This window comes from Triticum aestivum, chromosome 2B (assembly GCF_018294505.1).
Source record: "Triticum aestivum cultivar Chinese Spring chromosome 2B, IWGSC CS RefSeq v2.1, whole genome shotgun sequence".
Classification (NCBI taxonomy): Eukaryota; Viridiplantae; Streptophyta; class Magnoliopsida; order Poales; family Poaceae; genus Triticum; species Triticum aestivum.
This window is the reverse complement of record NC_057798.1, coordinates 367,055,834-367,067,033: the sequence shown is the minus strand read 5'-3', so window position 1 is coordinate 367,067,033 and position 11,200 is coordinate 367,055,834.

The following is an 11,200-nucleotide window of genomic DNA, read 5'->3' as shown; positions in this document are numbered from 1 at the left end:
GTTTTTTGCCTATTTCAGTGTTTTGCAGAAAAGAAATATCAAACGGAGTCCAAACGGAATGAAACCTTCAGGAGAATCATTTTTGGAACAAACGCAATCCAGGGGATTTGGAGTGGATGTCAAGGAAGCAACGAGGCAGCCACGAGGCAGGGAGGCGCGCCTAGGGGGGTAGGCACGCCCCCCACCCTCGTGGGCCCCACGTGGCTCCCCTGACCGACTTTTTCACCTATATATACTCATATACCCTGAAAACATCCGAGAGCACCACGAAACCCTATTTCCACCGCCGCAACCTTCTGTACCCATGAGATCCCATCTTGGGGCCTTTTCGGCGCTCCGTCGGAGGGGGAATCGATCACGGAGGGCTTCTACATCAACACCATAGCCTCTCCGATGAAGTGTGAGTAGTTTACCTCAAACCTTCGGGTCCATAGTTATTAGCTAGATGGCTTCTTCTCTCTCTTTGGATCTCAATACAAAGTACTCCTCGATCTTCTTGGAGATCTATTCGATGTAATTCTTTTTGGGGTGTGTTTGTCGAGATCCGATGAATTGTGGGTTTATGATAAAGATTATCTATGAACAATATTTGAATCTCCTCTGAATTCTTTTATGTATGATTTGTTATCTTTGCAAGTCTCTCCGAATTATCAGTTTACTTTGGCCTACTAGATTGATCTTTCTTGCCATGGGTGAAGTGTTTAGCTTTGGGTTCAATCTTGCGGTGTCCTTTCCCAGTGACAGCAAGGGAAGTAGGGCACGTATTGTATTGTTGCCATCGAGGATAAAAAGATGGGGTTTATATCATATTGCTTGAGTTTATCCCTCTACATCAAGTCATCTTGCCTAATGAGTTACTCTGTTCTTATGAACTTAATACTCTAGATGCATGCTGGATAGCGGTCAATGTGTGGAGTAATAGTAGTAGATGCAAAATCGTTTTGATCTACTTGTTGTGGACGTGATGCCTATATACATGATCATGCCTAGATATTCTCATAACTATGCACTTTTCTATCAATTGCTCGATAGTAATTTGTTCACCCATCGTAATACTTATGCTATCTTGAGAGAAGCCACTAGTGAAACCTATGGCCCCCGGGTCTATTTTCCATCATATAAGTTTCTGATCTATTTTATTTTGCAATCTTTACTTTCCAATCTATATCATAAAAATACCAAAAATATTTATCTTATTATCTCTATCAGATCTCACTTTTGCAAGTGGCCGTGAAGGGATTAACAACCCCTTTATCGCGTTGGTTGCAAGGTTCTTATTTGTTTGTGCAGGTACGAGGGATTTAAGTGTAGCCTCCTACTGGATTGATACCTTGGTTCTCAAAAACAGAGGGAAATACTTACACTACTTTGCTGCATCACCCTTTCCTCTTCAAGGGAAAACCAACGCATGCTCAAGAGGTAGCAACTGTCCGGCCGCCGAAGCCTTAGCGGCCTTTAACACAGCGTCCGAGACGAATGGCTTGCCCGACACCCTGGGCAGGAAAAGCCGAAGACCATGGCAGCCTTAATGACACTCATGACCCGCTTTTGTGCGGGCGAACACATTTGGTTTGCTCATATAAGCAACAGCTCAGGTGACACCGGCACTTCCAAGGTGCGGGACGGCAATGGTAAACCTCGCCGCAATAAAAATAAACATCAGAATAACAATAACGATGACGCAGACGATACGATAGTCAATGCCGGATTCAGCAGTCCTAAGTTTGGTCAATGTAAGAAACCCTTCATAGGCAATAAAGATGGGCCATCTTGCTTAGATAAGATCCTCGAGAGGCCCTGCCAGATTCACGGCACACCTGATAAGCATGCAAACCACACCAATAGGAATAGTTGGGTTTTCAAACAGGCCGGTAAGATAAATACCGAACACAAGGGAAAAGGGCCTCCAAGCGAAGACGATGACTGGCCCCGTCAGCCGAACACCGGGGGTCAGAAGCAGTTTCCCCACGAGGTGAAGACAGTGAACATGATATATGTCACTCATATCCCCAAAAGGGAGTGCAAACACGCATTACGGGACGTCTATGCCGTAGAGCCTGTCACTCCCAAGTTTAACCCATGGTTAGCCTGTCCGATCACCTTTGCTTGTAGGGATCACCCAACCAGTATCCGTCATGGGGGTTCGGCCACCCTAGTTCTTGATCCAATCATTGACGAATACCACCTCACTAGAGCCCTTATGGACGGAGGAAGCAGTCTCAACTTGATCTATCAAGATACTGTCTGTGAGATGGGGATCGACCCATCACGAATCAAGCCTAGTAACACTACCTTTAGTGGAGGCCCGTTGTACAGGCTCAATTACACTGGAGCTAGTATTCGGCTCCCCAGATAACTTTCGCAGCGAAGAGTTAATCTTTGACATCATCCCCTTCCGCAGTGGCTACCATGCACTGCTTAGACGAACTGCTTTCACCCGCTTCAATGCAGTCCCGCACTATGTTTACTTGAAGCTCAAAATGTCTGGACCTTGTGGGTTATTACAGTCAATTATAATATGGAGCGCTCACTCCATACTGAAGAGCACACCGCGGCCCTTGCAACCGAAGTATATAGCGGCCTTATCAAGCCGAACAGTTCACCGGCCAATAAAGCCAACGACGTAGCCAAACGAGTCCGGTCTGTGCATAATAGCGATAAATTAGCGGATTCGGACACTGATTAACAGTTCGTCCTCCGCCGATCGCCCCACCAGGTTGCGGCTTATGTACCGCGCGTACATAATTATGCACTAAAAATACCTTGGACGAAGCCGGAGGCACAATGCGGAAGAAGTCCATTGCATGGCTCGACCATAGTTGGACCGCATATATCTTTTTTCCTTTTAATGTAGGTTCATCAAGAGCCCTACTTGCAAGATGGTTGTGGCAGGAGATCCTTTTAAGGCTGGTGCGTCCCAACCATCAAATACTCCTCTCAAAGGACTTACTACTAAGGAGAAAAGGCGTAGACGTGCAGCAGGGCATCATTGGAGTTTCTTTTCTGAACTATGATTTTTAGGACCTGTGTTAGACTTTCCCTTATGTAAAATATTTTCTTTTTTTTCTTTCTTTGGGCATGTAATATGACCTTAATATTGAACGACATTGCCTGTCATCAATGTATCAATAAAGGTATAAAGGGCGTATATGATTGCCACCTTCTTGGTTGGGTTTTGGTTTTTCCTTGTCATCTGCGCTCCCCCCTTACGTTTGACTGACATACGTGGTTCGACACGGTCTTCATACTAGGGGTTGTATTCGGCCCCGCAAAATTCTTAAGTTCGAACACCTATAGGGAACTCTCCGGCGTCCCAGATATGGCATTATATGCATCGGCTCTGAATCATGTCTTTGGTCTATAGTTGGGTTGCCCGGCTCCTGTGTTTACCACCTTACGTTCCGCAAGTTCAGCTAAGGTAGTAAAGGGAGAACTACTGTGATTCTATTTCTGGTTCATCCGGTTAAGTACATCAGTAGAGAAAGCCGAAAACTGACTGTCATGATAGCTAAGAGCAGGCCAGCAATCTGGTGACTTAGTGTTATACTATGAATCATTCGCGATTTATGCCGTGTTATACGAGGGGCTGGGTTTTTGACCAGCCACGTTGCAAAGGCGTCGTACTCTAGATTGCCGATCATGCAATGAGGGTCTAGTACTTAGCGCCACCAATGGACTCTTATGGCTAAGTGAAAGTACTAAAGCCGCATAGTCTGATTGCCTAGTTCACTCCGCAAGACGCCTCCTACATTGGACCAAGACGTTGGATTAAGTGATGTCATGCGTTCCCGAACACCCCTATAATATTTACGTGGGGGCTGAAGCCGACGACTAGTAAACTTTCAGACATATAAACGACCAAAATAGGAGGATAAACTAAATCATAAAAAGCATAACCATTTTTTACATCATGAGTTCATTGCATGACCCTTACAAACTGGACACAACTGCTCAAATATGATGTCCTTGGAGCACTGGCCTTCTACAATATGGGCTCCCTCGAGGACCTCGTCGAAGTACCTCTCCGGCCATCGGTGCTCCTTGCCCTCAGGTGGCCCTACGGTGGCAACCTCAGTGGCCTTCATCTTTGCCCACTGCACCTTGACGCAGGCGAAGGCCATCCGAGCACCTTCAATACAGGATGACCGCTTGAGGGCATCGATCCGAGGAAGCGCCTCCACCAGCCTCTTCATGAGTCTGAAGTGGCTACTAGGTATGGCCTCGACCGGCCATAGACTGACTATTACGTCCTTCATGGCCAGTCCGGCCACCCAATGCAGCTTGGGTAGCTACTTCAGTTGGTCGCTCAGGGGCACTGGAAGCTATGGCGCAAGGTACTGCGACCAGATTAACTTCTCTGTTGACCTCTCCTCTTCGGCTTGGAAGAATGCGCCGGCATCCGCAATACTCCTTTGCATATCTGCAAAGGCGCCTGGAGAACTCCAGACGCAGGTTAGTAAAATATACCTCTTACTAGTATATCTACTCTGCATGATAAAGGCCTTACCAGCCGCAATCCGCCTCGCCTCTTGGATCTCCTGGCGAGCGCCATGGGCATCAACCCGGGCTTCCTTCAGGCTCTCAAGAGCTTTGGTGAGTTCGGAGGCCTGCTCCGAACTCTTCTACTCCAAGGACTCGCATCTAGAGATAGTGTCCTTGAGCTCTTTTTCGACCTCCCCCACCCGCACCTCATGTCGTCGGCGAGTGGTTTGCTCCACCTCTAAACTTTTGGCTGCTTTGTCCGCGGCCGCCTTGCTCGCCTCCGCCTCCTTGGCTTCGGTGAGGGCGCTCTTGAGGGACTCGACCTCGTCGGTGCCAACTGCGAGTATATTTATAACATTTTTAGTCAGTTTAAAATGACTAACACATATACAATTTTTGGATATACCATTGGAGATATATGATCAAACTCCTCAATGCACCAATACCTTGCGTCTCCTCAAACCGCTTGTTGATGCGGACTACTTCTTCATCGGCCAGCCGCAGCTTTCGAGTGAATTCGGAAACTTCGGCAGCCTGGGTGCTCGCCGCCAGCAAGGAAGCCTATTGTACAATAGAGTAGTATGTCACCTCTTCCAAACACTATGTGATCCTTTGTCCGGCTTCGCCAAAGTCGGACAGGGTCTCAGGGGCTACTATCTATACACATGCATATTCCTTTATTAAAATTGGTTAGAAAATTACATCGCATACCTCAAAGCCTGTTAATAGGCTGGTGAAGGCTTCGTTCAGCCCGCTTTTGGCGGACTGAATCTTCTCAACCACCATACCCATCAGGGTACGGTGCTCCTCCACGACGGAAGCATGATGAAGTGCTTCCACCAAAGTGTCCGACGCCTCCAGATTGACGGAGGTCGCCGGTGGAGTCGACGCTCCCCCCTCCTTCAAAGGGGGTTGCTCGCTCGACTTCGGAGCCGTGTGGGTCTCCGGAATAGAGTTCGGCTGGGGGCCGGATTGGTCATGGTCCCCGTCATCAGTCTCCATGGGGGTTGGTTCCCCCATGTTTTCGGCAGCCGAGGTACTACCCTCTAGTGCCGTCTTGGCAGCCTACCGCACCTCTCCATGGCTTGGAGAGGCTCTTCAGGACAAAACTTTGGTGTCATCCATAGCGGTTGGTGGAGAGGCCCGCGAAGGCGTCTCGCTCTCCACCATCCCCGGCTCCAGCGAGTTCCTCGTAGATGATGATAGTTGTGGGAGATCGCGGGCCGGACTGAAACACATAATATAATGTATTAAAAACTACAATCATAAATGCCGATATATCTAAGGCATCCTTGGATACTTATGAATCAGCCAGGGGCTTCGACCTGGGGCGCCACTCGAGGATGGCTTCGGCATCGGAATCTGAGTCATCCGAGAGGGATATCTTCCCCCTCTTGGATGCCTCCACCTTTGGGCCTATGGAGGCCACTCTTTTCTTCTTCCTCCCCTTAAGGGGAGAATTGCTCTCTCTCCCTCCTCCTCCTTTTCTTCTTCATCTCCCTCGTGTGAGGAGAGAGATTCGAAACCCCCGGACACAGCGTCCGGAGTACCTTTATGGCGGGGCCGCTTTTGGCCTCCTTGCCCTTCTTCTTGGCCTTCTTCTCCGACGCCTGGTACGGCGCCGGGACCAGCATCCTCGTCAGCAGAGGATGAGTTGGGTTTTCGGGCAGTGGAGCCGGACACTTGATCCGCTCCACCTTCTTCGTCCAACGTTGATTAAAGGATGGAAGTCTCAATATACCCCTGTGATTTCTGAACTAAGTTATGTTCGGAAACTAAAAAACTTACCGGGGTGGCCGGGTGGGCATAGTCGAGGCCGATGTCGTTGGTCGCCTATGGCCGTGACTTATGGGCTTTGAAAAGCAGCTTCCAGATCTCTTCGTGTGTCGTGTTGAAGAATCGATGTAGGGTTCGCAGCCCTTTCAGATTGTACTCCCACATATGGAGAGGTCGGAGCTGGCAGGGAAGGGTCCGGCGGAATAACATCACCTGGATCACGTCAGTGAGGTTGGTGTTCTTTCCTATGATGTTTTTGATGCTCTTTTGCAGCATCAACACCTCGTATTTCGATCCCCAGTCCAAACCCTCATTGATCCGCGACGCGAGCCACATCGGGGGTCTGGATTTAAACCGGGGAGTGGCCGCCCAATTGGCGCCGCGGGGTTCGGTGATGTAGAACCACTCCTGCTGCCATATCTTGACAGTGTCCATGAAGGCCCCTTTTGGCCAAGTGACATTCGGGAGTTTGCTCACCATAGCACCTCCGCAATATGCGTGTTGTCTATCAACCACCTTCGGCTTCACGTTAAAGACTTTGAGTCATAAGACTGAGTGGGGGGGAATGCGGAGGAGTGCCTCACACACGATGATAAACGCCGAGATATGGAGTAAGGAATTTGGGGCTAGATCATGGAAATCTAGCCCGTAATAAAACATGAGGCCACGGACAAAAGGGTGAAGTTGAAACCCTATTCTGCGGAGGAAGTGGGGGAGAAAGTATACTTGGGGGGAGAAAGTATTGCATGGTAATTGTATACTCGAAGAGGCCCTTGGATCTCCTCCACATGGATCTCTTTAGTCCCCATCATTCGATAGTCTTGGGGGAGAAAGTATTGCTTGGTAATTGTAGATGATTACTCAAGATACACATGGGTATACTTCTTCAAGAGGAAGAGTGAGACTCAACAAACCGTCATCAACTTCACAAATGAAGCTCAATGTCAATATGAAGCAAAGATCTTGATGATTCAAAGTGAAAACGGGACCGAGTTCAATAACTACACATTGGATGAGTTTCTTAGTGATGAGGGGATCTAGCACCAATATGCCGCACCCTATACCCCACAACAAAATGGTGTAGCGAAGAGGAAGAACCAGACGTTGATGGATGCATCAAGGACCATGATGGCGGAATTCAAATATATGTACAACTTTTGGGCCGAAGCCATCAACACCGCATGTCATGCATCCAATCGGCTCTACCTCCGCAAAGGCTTGAACAAGACTCCATATGAGATACTTACCGGTAACAAGCCCAACCTCAAGTACTTCTGGGTGTTTGGTTGTAAGTGTTTCATTCTCAAGAAAGGTGTTCGTTTGTCTAAGTTTGAACCTAGAGCTCAAGAGGGCATATTTGTTAGTTATGCTACAAACTCTCATGTTTACCGTGTCCTTAACAAGTCCACCGGACTCATTAAGGAGAGGTGTAACATAGAGTTTGATTAAAATAATGGCTCCCAAGTGGAGCAAAATGGTATTTGTGATGTAGGTGATGGAATTCCTCCTCAAGCCATAAGAAGAATGGGGATTGGTCAAATACTCCCCATTTAGGAACCCCTTGTGGCTGAAGGAGAAGGACAATGCTCTACTCAAGTGGAGCCATCACCAACGCTAGACCCACATGCTTCCGAAGAACAAAGTGAAGGCACTCAACCAAGTGAACAAGATCAAGGGCAAGATCTACCTCATGGAGATGGTGATGCACCAAGCGATGCCCAAGATTGAGCTCATGACCCCGAGCATGTTAAAGATCAAGTGCAAGCTCATGATCAAGAGCAAGCTCAAGATGGTGCTCAAGATGATCAAGATGATGATCCTCAAATACCCATTGAGGAACTTTTGGAGTGTCGTTCCGCCAAGGTGGCTTCCAAGCTCAAACATCAACAACATGTCATGGAGAATGTGCTTGGAAGCTTGAGAAAAGGGGTAACTACTCGTAGACAATTGTCAAACTTTTGTGAGCATCATGTGTTTGTTTCATGTGTTGAACCCCGTACATGAGGCACTTGATGATGTGGATTGGCTTGAAGCCATGCACTATGAACTCAACAACTTCGAGCACAACCAAGTTTGGGAATTAGTGCCAAGGCCAACGGAGGACCACAATGTCATTGGGACCAAGTGGATCTTCAAGAACAAGCAAGATGCAAATGGTGTGGTTGTTTGTAACAAGGCAAGATTGGTGGCACAAGGCTACTCCCAAGTCGAGGGCATCAACTAATGTGAAACATTTGCCCCCGTTGCTCATCTTGAATCTATTCGCATGTTTCTTGCATATGCACCTCATCATGATTTCAAATTGCAACAAATGGATGTGAAGAGTGAATTTCCTAATGGTCTTTTGAATGAGTTGGTATATGTCAAACAACCCCTAGGGTTTGAGGATCCCAAGCTCCCCAATCATGTACACAAACTCAACAAGGCACTCTATGGCCTTAAACAAGCCCCACGTGTGTGGTATGAGCACCTTACCGAGTTGTTTTACAAGATCGTGGGTTTGAAATTGGGAAAATTGATCCCACTCTTTTTACTAAGAGGGTCAAAGGTATTTATTCATATGCCAATTATATGTTGATGATATCATTTTTGGTTCTCCTAACAAATCTTTCAATGATGATTTTGCCTCACTAATGACCGAGAAGTTCGAGATGTCTATGATGGGAGAGTTGAAGTTTTTTCTTGGGTTTGAAGTCAAGAAGAAGATAAGAAACATTCATCAACCAAGCCAAATATACCCAAGACATGCTCAAGAAATTCAAGCTAGATGATGTCAGGCTGGTCAAGTTTCCTATGCCTACCAAATGCAAGCTTGACATTGATCCCAATGGTAAAGCAGTAGATCAAAAGGTATATCGCTCCATGATTGGATCCTTACTTTACCTTTGTGCATCTAGACCGGATATTATGTTGAGTGCGGGAATGTGTGCAAGGTTCCAAGATGCACCTAAGGAAAGTCACTTTGTGGCGGTCAAGCAAATCTTTCGATATTTGGCTCATACCCCAAACTTTGGCCTATGGTACCCCAAAGGAGCAAGCTTTGATCTGATGGGCTATTTGGACTTGGATTGGGCGGGAGATGTTGTGGATAGGAAGTCAACTTCCGGAGGGTGCCAATTCCTTGGTCGCTCTTTAGTAAGTTGGTCTTCAAAGAAGAAAAATTGTGTGTGTCTGTCTTCCAACGAGGCCGAGTATGTTACCGCCGCAAGTTGTTGTGCACAATTGCTATGGATGAGGCAAACTTTAAAGGATTACAGTGTCACTTGTGACAAAGTGCCTCTTCTATGTGACAATGAAAGTGCAATCAAGATTTCCCGCAACCCGGTACTTCATAGCAAGATGAAGCACATTGAGATTCGTCATCATTTCATCTGGGAGCATATCAAGCGTGGGGAGATTGATATTATCTACGTCAACACTCAAGAGCAACTAGCGGACATTTTCACGAAGCCCTTGGACGAAGCAAGATTTTGCGAGTTAAGGAATGAGCTAAATATCATTGATTCAAGCAATGTGGCTTGAAGATAGGCACACCCCACCACATTCATCATACTATTTTGTTCTATATGTAGGCATGGACATAGAGGGGGTGTTGTTCTCTCAATGAGCTCTCCCTCCCCTCATTATGCATAAATTGATCAAGTCTTTCACATTAGCCATTTTTTATGGTACTTGTGCTTCAAAGATGAGTTTTGGCCATGGACCCAAGGTTAAAATATTCGCGGTGCCATGCCAATTGACTCAAACATAGGTGAATTCGGTTACTGTCCTCTCCTTGAGAGATGTGTCTCCTTTAGGTTTGAGGTGTGCTTTCTTTGACTTGTCTTTCGGTTGTTGGATTACTCCAAGTGTGCTCTCCCTTTTCCTTGGCTTTTGACCTTGGAGTACTCCTTCCCATTTGTTGTGTTTTAGTGTCTCCTACCTAAGCCTCTCCTTGCCTCAACCTCTCATAAATTGCATAAGCCCATTTTCCCTCTTTGATCAAGTGCAGTTTTTTGGTAGCAGGCGATACTACCGCTGGCAGGAATGGTACTACCGCTCCGGCGGTACTACTGCGCCAACCGGTGGTACTAGCACTGAGTGTAGTGTGTTGACCCCCTATCAATGCACTAAGGCGGAACTGCCGCTTGGGGGCATGGTACTACCGCTTAGGCGGTACTACCGCTGGGCCTCGTGGTACTACCGCTTCGAGAACTCGCCTGGGGGTTAAGCGCTGGGAACAGGGAGTTCCAACTCCCCCATAGCCATTCACTTCTCTCCCCAAGTTCTCTATCTCTCTCAGGCGACCTAAAACTGCTCCGAAGGCCGCCTCTGGCTCTCCGTCTGTGTCGTCTTCTCCATTTCCGACTGGTGGGATCGATCCACACCTTCTCCTCTTGCCATGGATACCGGTATGCCCTTGTTTTCTTCTTCTTCGGTTCTATTTTTTTAATCTTGGCTTTAGGGCAATGCATGTGGTATTCATAGATTTTTGGCTAAATCTAGGCATGAGTAAGATACAGGATGACTGCTAGATAGGAGTATAGTCGTATTTGCCAAGCTTTTGTGAATCTACGTCACCGGTTCTACCAGATCCACTCCGCGGAAGCTTTCTTGTCAGATGGGCGGTACTACCGCTTGGATGTGGACGGTACTACCGCTTGCAGCGGTACTACCGCTCATGTTCAATGGTACTACCGCTTGTCCTTCAGCGGTACTACTGCGGTTGGGCACGGTACTACCGCTATGACCTAGAATTTCAAAAAAAAATGCACTTACTTTTATCCTCATTTTATATCCTTTGACTTATGCAATGACTTTACACCTGCTTTTCCCTCTCTCTATGGTTTTGGGTTCTAGGTGATGGTAGCTCTCGTCCTCATCAGGCTCGTCGCAAGAACCCCGATCGTCCCGGTTCAAAGCGCTATCGTACCGCTGAAGACACTCCTGCTAGTTCCAGTGG